An 11,050-nucleotide genomic window follows, 5' to 3' on the forward strand; every position below is an offset into this window, starting at 1 on the left:
GTCAACCCACTTATAAGCTATCTAGAGTTTGTTTTCAGGCAAATAGTCTTGGCAACAACAATATAAAGAGACTAACAACAAATGACTGTGCCCTTTTCAGATGTTCCTACATAGCTTTAAAAATGATTTGGGCAAGGAGAGAAAAACCAAGATCAATACAAAGATACTAATTAAAACAAAATATCTAGAGGTTTATAACTTAGAAGAATAACTGTTTAAGAGGCCACTCTCCTGGTGGCTTCCTGAATTCTCAGGAATCAATGCAAAATATATTGCTTTTATGAGCTTAAAAGTCATTAGACAATTGAGGAAACCAATGTAGCAAGAACTATCAGAGTAGGTCAGAATCCTTCAACCACGAGTCCATCAACTAGTACCGATCTGCATGCATAGAGGCGTTAACAAATGCTGGGCTAGGTAACATAAGAGATTTCAGAGAAGTCCAGAAAACATTGAGGCACTTGTAAAAGGAAAGTGAGCTCTGAAGGCCCAGAGAGAATATGGGGGGGTCTCTTATTAATTCCCCAAAGCAGAGAACTCCAGGCTTCTTTTAGTGTATGTCAGACCCCAATTTATTTATCTAAGGGAGTAATAGATTTATAAAGGCCTGACCTCTGGCTTCAGTTTTTGGCAGGACAACCTCTAATTCACCACACCCTGAGGAAAACTATGTTTGTACACTATTCATTATGTTTCACAAAGGTTTCTTACACACATGCAAACTCACATATATGTGCAGTTAAATAAATACTACTTTTTGCCCAATTTTATAATATGCTAATAACATGTAAGTACTAGGTGCTGTGGTTTTGCAAAAGACTTTAGTACTAGTTTTACATGAAATGAAATTTCATATGAGATAGGGAATTGCCAAAGTAGGAATATATAGTATTACCCTCTCACATTGTAAATAAAAAGTCTGAAAGTTTAGAAAATTTGAATAACTGTCACATATAATAGCATATGCAGGTTCCTATTTCTAATACTTTAAATATGAATACCTCCAATGGCTTATATTTTGACTATGAATTCAACTTTTTTCATCTTTCCCACTGCAAGTTCAGTGCTGAGTGGTTTTCCTTAATTTTCTCATTTAATAACTCAACACCTTAACTCTATAAGCATTTTGATATTATGATTCATACTATTAACACAACAGATTGAGAGCTTGAATTTAGCCCTGCACTTAGTCTTCTCTGCTATTCCCTTTCCTTTGCATGCTTTTGATAAAATAAAATTGAAGAAGAATATATATTAAAATGCTTAATATAATATAATCAACCATTGTCAAGATAATAGATGCTATGTGTGGATAGAAAGAGTGCTTATCCTAGGCTTAGGCAGAAGCAAGAGTGCTTACCTTTGACTTGTACCCAGCCAACCCTGGTACAATTTGTAACATCTCTTAGAACATTCCCAGGAGTAATTCTTTTTTTTTTTTGTTTTGTTTTGTTTTGTTTTTTTGGGTCACACCCGGCAGAGCTCAGGGGTTCCTTCTGGCTCTATGCTCAGAAATTGCTCCTGGCAGACTCGAGGGATCATATGGGATGCCGGGATTCGAACCACCATTCTTCTGAAAGCAAGGCAAATGCCCTACCTCCATGCTAAGTGTACAACCAGCAATAACCCTTGAGTTTCACCAGGTGAAACCTAAAAACAAAGACAAAGAAAAGCGAGTGCAGGTCTTCTAACCTCTCACCTGGGAGAGTATGAGCCAAGTTGTAGAGTAATACTGAGTTCAGAACAGGGGTAGGACAGGAATTGAGAGAAATTCAGAGTAATGATGAAAAGTGTTTAGCAGGAAGGTTGAGTTGCTTATAAAATACCTACAGATTTCAGGTATTATTGAGGTTCACGTTCATCCTTAACAGGAGTAATCACCAATATAGTTAACTTACTTCAGATTTATTGACTTTTTTTTTGAGCGGGCACAGCAGGTGAAGCTCAGTGGTTACTCCTAGCTATGTGCTCTGAAATTGCTCCTGACGTAGGGGAACATATGGGACTCGCAGGATCAAATCCAGATCCATCTTGGGTCTGCTGCATGCAAGGCAAATGCCTTACTGCTGCACCATTGCTCAGGCCCTAGATTTATTGACTTAAAAAAAATTAAAACATGTGTCAGGGCCGGAGCAGTGGCACGAGAGGTAATGCTTCTGCCTTGCAAGCACTAGCTAGGATGGACCGAGGTTTGATCCCCCTGCAACCCATATGGTCCCCCAGCCAGGAGCGATTTCTGAGCGCATAGCCAGGAGTCACCTCTGAGTGTCAACTGGTGTGGCCAAAAAAACAAAAACCAAAAAACAAAAATTAAGATATGTGTCATTTTATCAACATTCTAACTGTTCTGTAGTTATGTGCTAGTTTGCTAATTCTGATAAGCACGATATTATAAAGAGTTATGTGACTATGAACAAAGGCATTTTTAGTTTTTGTGTTCTAAAAAAATAGCAAACCAGAAAAAGATCTCTCTCTTAGGCTTGAACTTCACAGACTCTGAATAGTTCTGTATTTGTTTTTGAGAGGAATTGTGAGTTAGTCATCCAAAGGAAATCTTGGGGAAAAAATAAAGTGCAACTCTGTTATTTAGACAAATTAGGAGAAGGAAAAGAAAAGAGTTAACTGTATTGGATAATTTGGTTTCATCTTGTTATGCATCTAAGTAGTTTGAACTGACCTATTCCATATCACTGCATTGTAAAGAGTAGTAATGATAGAGGATTTCATAGTGTTGCTGTATTTGAATTAAAGCAAAACAGATAAAAACCTTTGTAGCTTCTAAAAATATTGGCACATTTTCTGTACTTTTTAGGAAGCCCATGCAAACAGCTTTATAGCACCAGGCCAAAATATTACCTTATATATATAAGGCTCATGTATATATTCTTATGAAAAATGCCAGTATGGCAGTAGCACTGAAAACAGGGTTTTAGGCTCTTGTGTTATTGTTTTCCATATATTGTTAGACATTATGAAGCTCTCTGGCTTGCCCTCTTGTTTCCATTTCTGTTGGACTCATCAAAAGCAACATAAACTCAAATTAAGTAACCATGACTTAGCTCCCAAATTTTCTCTGAGAAGCAAAAGAAGAGGCCTCAAATGTGCCTAATAGAGAAGGTAACCTTGCAGTTGACCACTTGACTATCCAACTATATGTAATGCAGCTCTGGTATCATGATTAAATTGCATACTTATTGGTGCATACATGACAGGAAATTCATTCAATTAATCTTTTTTTCCTTTTGTCTTAAAATGCATTTTCTTTCTTCCCACAAGCAGCTTTTTTAAGTATATTATGTATTGGGTGGGGTGGTGAGGTGTACTTTGTGTTCCTCCTTGTCAGGGTATTAAAATGAAGAAAATACGATATTTGGTACACTTCACATCTTGTTTGTGGAGTGGAGGAGATTATCCCTGGAAAAGGATAATCTGTATTGCAGAACAGGTAAATAGGCAGTGAAAGAGGCACTGCAGTGAAAAATCTTATTTAGTGTACATTAATATGGCTGGACTTATGCTTGCTGTTTTCCCAAACAGCCACCATGGTTCCCCTTGCTTAGATTCTGCTACCAATAGGACACAGGCTAGAGGGTGATTCTTGCTGGACTCTGCAGTTTCTGGCTTTCCTTGACAGAATCCAATTCTCTTGACCTTCAGGACACAGAGCAGAACTCATCGCTTCCACCTGGCCTACCTAAGTAAGTAAAGTTATGCTCCTAGAATACCGCTGCCATGGTTAGTTTAATTTTAATTTATTGCAGAGATGGTTTTATGCATATGACTTTATAACTGTGTGTGCACCCTGAGACCTCTGAAGGTCAAATAAATAATAAATGCTCATTAAGAGCTTGGTAGTTTTGCTGAAACTGGCCAACAAAGGTGTCATTGATGATACTTTCATGTGGACAAATAGTATCTAAGTCAAGTAGGACCTAGTTTTAAGCTATTTTAGTATTTGACTTTTCTGCTCTAGGAAATTATATGTCAGCAATGCCTATTCAGTCATTAAAATAGGGAAAGTTAAAAACTTGGAATTTCTGCTGCTTAATGTATTTCCTTTAAAAATAAAGGGATTTTTTGGACAATTCTTTGTGTGTGTGTGTGTGTGTGTGTGTGAGTGTGTGTGTGTGTGTGTGTGTGTGTGTGAGTGTCTGTGTGTATATACATTTATATTGGAGAATGGAAGCAGAAATGTGATGGAAAAAAGAAACCAGTAAGTTCCAGCGTTTCTTTAAAAACATTTCTCCAGAACTGGAGCCATAATACAGTAGATAAAATACTGCATGCAGTGGATCTGCATTCAATCTCTGGCAACTCATGTGGTTACCAGAACCCACCATAAGTGATACCAGAATAGAAAGTCAGGAATAAATCCTGAGCACTGAAAGGTAGTCCCCCAAACCATAAAAAGAAAAGACAACAAGAACAACAATAACAAAACAACAACAAATCCAACCAAACTTTTAGGGATATTTGATTAAAATTCTAATTTAGGAAGGGGGTGCTCTCACAGTAGTTCAGGAAGTCTGAGCCCCATTTTACATGATTATCTGCCAACCTAACAGGTATATCACTGTAGGGCCAGTGATGCTCACTCATTCCCTCCATCCCAGGAATTATCCAAGAAACCCTGGGGGTATTAAAGACTTTATTGCTATACCTAATAGTGTTCAGAGGCTTCAGAGCTACACCCACTGATACTTGGTTACCTATATGGTGCTTGGGACAAAATCTGGGTAAATTACATGCAAGGCATATATTTAAACCACTGTACTATTTCTTCAATCCTGGAAATTCTGATTTTACTCCATGCACAAAATTTGCAATGGCTTATTGAGAAAATTACAGCCAGCAGTTGCAGAATTATTGCCCTAAAGTTTCTGACATCTATGGGCTGAAGAATTAGTATAGTAAGTAGGGCTCTTGACATGCACATGGAAAACCCATGCTCAATCCTCACCACATATAGACCCTGAAGCCCACTTGGAGTAATCCCTGAGGGTAAAGTAGAGGTAAGTCCTTAATAATGCTCTTTTTGCCCCAGCAAAAAGGAAAATAAAATAAAATTCCTTTTTTCAGAGGTCATGTGTTCAGAATACTTCAAAGGAGACGGTCTTATCAGTCTCTGATGCACTTCTCTTTTTCTATATTCTATGAACCACTTGGGATTATCTATTTCTAAGATTATACATGGAACAAGGGCAAAGTGTGATTACTGAAAGAGAAAATAAACTTGGAACTTTGGCCATTTTGCTTGATTAAATAATCTTATCAAACAACAAAACTTATTAGTGTGATAGGAATGCTGCTTCTTAAATTTACATGAGATCCTTCCTAATAATTTTAGTCATACTTATGGTATAATTATAAAATATATTCTATTTGCTATATAATATTATAGCTAAACTGGAAATTTGACAGTATACTTATTTAATTATCTTAAGAACAAGAATAACCTTTCTAAAAACTATTTCTAAGAAGTTAACTAATCCACCTACTAATAACCATAAAAAAACATAAATTTTTAGTAACATGGAATCATCCATGTCTCTCTTTCTTCCATTTTTTTATGCTTTTTTCCTTCCTACTTTCAATTGTTTTGAAGTCACACTTGGTTAAGTTTAGCTCTTATTCCTATTTCTGGGATCAGAAAACAATGTGCAATGCTGGGGAATCAAATCAGGTTCTGCTTCACATAAGCCAAACACTTCAACCCTTGTATCTCCAGCCCAACATGAAATCTATTTTACCTAAAATATTTAGATATTTATATCCTGTATTTCTTAGTTATGTCTTACATTCATGGTTTAAAACTTAGCTCATATCAGTACTAAATTAAGACAGAGAAACTGATAATGAAATTTCTCTTCAATTCTGAAATTTCTCATAATGTTACTGGACAATGTCAAACTTGGTATGGAAATATGAAGAATAAAGAATGGAAAAGAGTGCAATGGGTATTTTACAAAGGACATTTTTTATATTTTTCCACAAATAATCTTAGTAAATCCCCATGAAGATTTGATTTATCTCATTTAGAAAAATAATTGAGCAATTTAGTTTTTCTTCAAACTCAAAAGATCACCATTGTTCTCTCTTTTTTCATCCTAATTTTATTTTATGCAATGTAATTTTTTGTTGTTTTTTGGGTCACACCCAGTAGCACTCAGAGGTTATTCCTGGCTCTACACTCTGAAATCGCTCCTGGCAGGCTCAGGGGACCATATGGGATACAGGGATTGGAATCAGCGTCCTTCTGCATGCAAGGCAAACACCCTACCTTCATGCTATCTCTCCGGCCCCTGCAATGTAATTTTTTTTTTTTACAAAATTATTAAGGTAGGGTTTCATACATAAAACATTTCAGCATCACACCCTCCACTATAGTTCCCTCCACCATTTTTCTATGTCCACCCTTCACCATATTCCCTGCCTCCCATTCTTCATTTAGAGTAAGTTTATTACTAAAATTCAGTTTCTGTTGGCTTTGGGCATTTCTAATTGCTTTACTCTCGTTATTGTCATTATTGTTGTTGTTGTTTGTTATGCCACAAATGGGAGAAATCATTTTGTATCAGATCCTTTTCTTTTGTCTAACTTCAATCAGCATGATACTTTTAAAATCATTCTATGTAACAACAGATTGATGATTTAATTTTATAGCCAAGGAGTATTTCATTGTTTATTTGTCCAGTCATCTGTTCTGGATAATTGGGTTGTTTCTAGATTTTACCTATTGTGAATAGTGCTGCAATGAACATAGGAGCACAGGGCTGAAACAATAGCACAGAGGTTAGAGCATTTGCCTTGCACCTAGCCAACACAGTACTAACCCAGGAGTTAATATTGAGGACCAGCAGGTGTGCCCCTCAAAAGACAAAAAGATAGGAGTACAATTATTTTTGAATAGAGTTCTTGGGTCTTTTGAATAGGTACAAGGAGTGGGGTCAGAGTGATAGTACAGTTAGTAGGACACTTGTTTTCCATGCAGCCAACCTCGATTTGATTATTGGCATATTATATGGTCTGGTGATCTTACCAGGAGTGATCCCTGAGCATGCAGAACTCAGAATAAGCCCCAAATCTGGAGAGGTGGCACTAGAGGTAAAGTGTCTGACTTGCAAGCGCTAGCGTAGGACAGACCGTGGTTTGATCCCTCGGCGTCCCATGTGGTCCCCCCCAAGCCAGGGGCAATTTCTGAGCGCATAGCCAGGAGTAACCCCTGAGCATCAAACGGGTGTGACCCCAAAACCAAAAAAAGAATAAGCCCCAAACATCTTCAGGTATACCCTCAAACGAGCAAACAAAATATTAAACGAGCAAACAAAAAATTAAACAAATACAGATATGGGAATGCTAAATTATAGAGAAGCTCAATTTCTAGTTTCTTGAAGAGTATCCATATTCTTTAAAAAAAAAAGGCAAGAAATGGTTGCATCAGTTATATTCCTACAGAGAATTAGAATCCCCTCGCATTAATACTATCACTGACTGATGTGTGCCATCTCATAATATGAGATATCTCACTATTGCTTTGATTTGCATTCCCCTAATGTAATTGAAGCAGAGCATTCTCTCATATACGTTTTGACCATTTGTGAGTATTCTTTGAGGAATTTTCTGTTAATTTCTTCCCTCTATTATTTATTTTGCTATTATTATTTGCATTATTGCAATTTTTGTAATCATAAAAGCTAGTAGTCCAGGGCTGGAGCAGTGGTGCACTAACCTAGGATGGATTGTGGATCGATCCCCTGGCATTCCATATGGTCCCCCAAGCCAGGAGTGATTTCTGAGTGCATAACTAGGAGTAACTCCTGGGCATCACCGGGTGTGGCCCAAGAGCAAAAAAAAAATAGCTAGTCCACCCACATAATTAATATGGTACTATTAATTAAACATGGTTTTACTGCCTTAAAATGAGTGAGTGGTAACACCAAGTAGAGTCCTTTATTAAGTAATATATTAAAAAATAAGGTGGCTTTTCAACCCATATATTTTTAGAGTCATGAAATTGCCAAAATCCCAAAAATTATATGCTGGCTAAGCATATGCAAAAAAATGCAAAGTTAAAGAATGCAAACTACTAGTCACTAAGGATATTCACAGTCCTCTGTCACTTAGACACACTTCCTTTTCTTTATTCCTTCATACTAGAGCAAAAGGAATGTACTAATGGTGAGAAGAGGAGACTGAAGCTATGTGGGTAACAGCCTTAAGAAACGTGGTGATGTCAAGATTTCCTTCAGGTCAATCTAATGCCAAGTCTGTTCTCTGAAGTACATGGTCTCAACATTTATGGACCACAACTTTCATTTGTAAGTAGTAGAAAGCAAAAAGCTATCTTTTACTTCCCAAAGAAAATCAGTAGTTACAAAACTACTGTTACGGGGATTGTGTATTTCTGCCAGGCAATTCCTCTCCTGTGAATTTAGATCCAATCCACTATCAATATTTTCTGGCAATATCTCTTTCCTTTTACCGCTATATCATTCATAAGGTTCAGTGTTTCCAGAACTATAATATGCCAATCCTTACCATGCTTTCTCAGCACTATTTGTATTTTAAATTACTGGAATCCTGGCAGCCAATCATATTAGAAGACAGAATACTTGTTAATTCCAGGCAAGATATGAAGCAGAGTAAAACTCTGCATGGTCTATATTGCCATTTCCTAGATGTTTGTCAGACTTGTCTTTTCTCTTTTACTTATAGACAATCTGTGAGACACAGAAATTTCTCTTTTTCGTTTTTTATCGACCAAGTTCTAGGGGGAAAATTGTTTTCCTGAATAACAACAACAAAAATACTATTGAGTGGTAGTGGTTCAGTCTATAATCTATTTATTTGCAGCTTCTCTGAAATGTGTCTCTTTTGTGTAGAATTTTTGACTTGATTGCTTTTCTTAATAGCAGCTCTGGCCAGCATTGCTCTTTGGACCTGTAGTCTTTAAAAATACCCTAAAATAAAGCAGTTGAAAAACTTGAAGGAAAAGATTTATCAATCTAAAAATAGCAGAAATTATCCTATAGAAGGGTTCTAATATATTTAGGATACCTAATTGAGAAGATGAATATATTTTAAACAGAACTTATTCTCTGTAGGTATTAATTCTATATTTATAAAATCTTGATTCTATAACTTCCATAGTTATAATAATAGCTTGGTTATGTTGGTAGATGGTTGTGTAGTTGAGATAATAATGAGACTTTGACATTTATAAGTTTTAGTTAAAACTATTAAAATTATACACATGTGCCAAAGTAAATTTCTATATTAAGTTGTGCTATTGATTCTATGTGTAAACTTTTGATGTAAAGATAGAGTTCAGGGCCCGGAGAGATAGCACAGTGGTGTTTGCCTTGCAAGCAGCCTATCCAGGACCAAAGGTGGTTGGTTCGAATCCTGGTGTCCCATATGGTCCCCTGTGCCTGCCAGGAGCTATTTCTGAGCAGACAGCCAGGAGTAACCCCTGAGCACTGCCAGGTGTGGCCCAAACACCAAAAACAAAACAAAAAAAAAAAAACAAAAAAAAAAACAAAAACAAAAACAAAGAGAGTTCATAAACTAAATTAAAGGAGAATGTAGAAGTGAAAGGGTTGTTAAGGAGCACATGAAATACACATGTGATCATTGGATGTATTTAACAATGAAGTAGGTGGGTATTATATATCTCACAGAGGCTACTACATTACTATTTTTGTTTATGTTGTTTGGCACACCTGTTGATGCTCAAGAGTTACTCCTGGCTCTGCTCTCAGGAATCACTCTAGGCAGACTCGGGGGACCATATGCAATGCAAGGAATTGAACCTGGACTGGCTGCCTGCAAGGCAAATACCCTACTCACTGTGCTATTAATTGCTCCAGCCCCTATTACATTGATAATTTTTATACCAAAGTATGAGTCAAATTTTCCCCTGAATTATTTTATAGCGTACAACACTATGTCTAAACTAATGAATTTGTTCTGTCTGCTAATTTGGAAAACTTCTCTCTTAATCTCTCTCTTTCTCAGTGACAATTTCTTTTATGGAAAGCAATGAAATAGCATTTCTAGAGCCACAGCAGTTGAGCTCATTGGTCATAGAGTCAGATGTGAAACTTGGACTTGTGTGGAATTTTGAGTAGAGTCTGAAATCAAAGAGAAAATACCCTCTTTTGCTGTTTCATAGGCCACATCCAGAGTTTACTCCTAGTTTGTGCTCATCAATTCTTATTGGTGGTGCTCAGGGAACCTTTTATGATGTCAGGGAACCAAATGGATCAAATGTGCATAGGGCATGTACTTTAACTCCTGTTTACCTCTATGTTTACATAAAATAATTCTTTGATTCTCAAATTGTATATCTAATAAAATGGGAGAAATGAATGTATATCACAGTGTTTTATATAAATTAAATTGGATAGTGCATATAAAACGTCACATACTGTATAACAAGTACTGTATAGAGTATAACAACTGTGTGCTAAAAAGTTGCTCTTAGAGTAATAGGAGCCTTCCTTCCTTCCTTCCTTCCTTCCTTCCTTCCTTCCTTCCTTCCTTCCTTCCTTCCTTCCTTCCTTCCTTCCTTCCTTCCTTCCTTCCTCCCTTCCTTCCTTCTTTTCTGCCTTTCTTTCTCCTTCCTCCTTCCTATACCATTTCCTTTCTTCCTCCTTTTTTAGTTTTTTTTATTTGTTTGTTTGTTTTTGGGTCACACCCTGTGACGCTCAGGGGTTACTTCTGGCTATGAAATCGCTCCTGGCTTGGGGAACCATATGGAAAGCTGGGATCTAACCTGGGTCAGCGTCTTGCAAGGCAAATGTCCTACCACTGAGCAATCACCCCAGCCCTTCCTTACTTCCTCTCTATCTTCCTATTTCCTTCCACCCTCCATTTCTCCCCCTCTCCCTCTCTCACTTCCTTTTCATCTCTTTTCTTTCTACCACCCTCCTTTCCTTCATTCCCTCCTTTCTTCCTTTTTTCTCCTACAATTGTTCCTTTTTTCAATCTTTCCTTTCTCCTTCCCTTCCTTTCTTTCCCTTTTTTCTTCCTCTCTCCCACCCTTTCT

Source organism: Suncus etruscus, chromosome 5 (genome assembly GCF_024139225.1).
Source record: "Suncus etruscus isolate mSunEtr1 chromosome 5, mSunEtr1.pri.cur, whole genome shotgun sequence".
Taxonomy (NCBI): Eukaryota; Metazoa; Chordata; class Mammalia; order Eulipotyphla; family Soricidae; genus Suncus; species Suncus etruscus.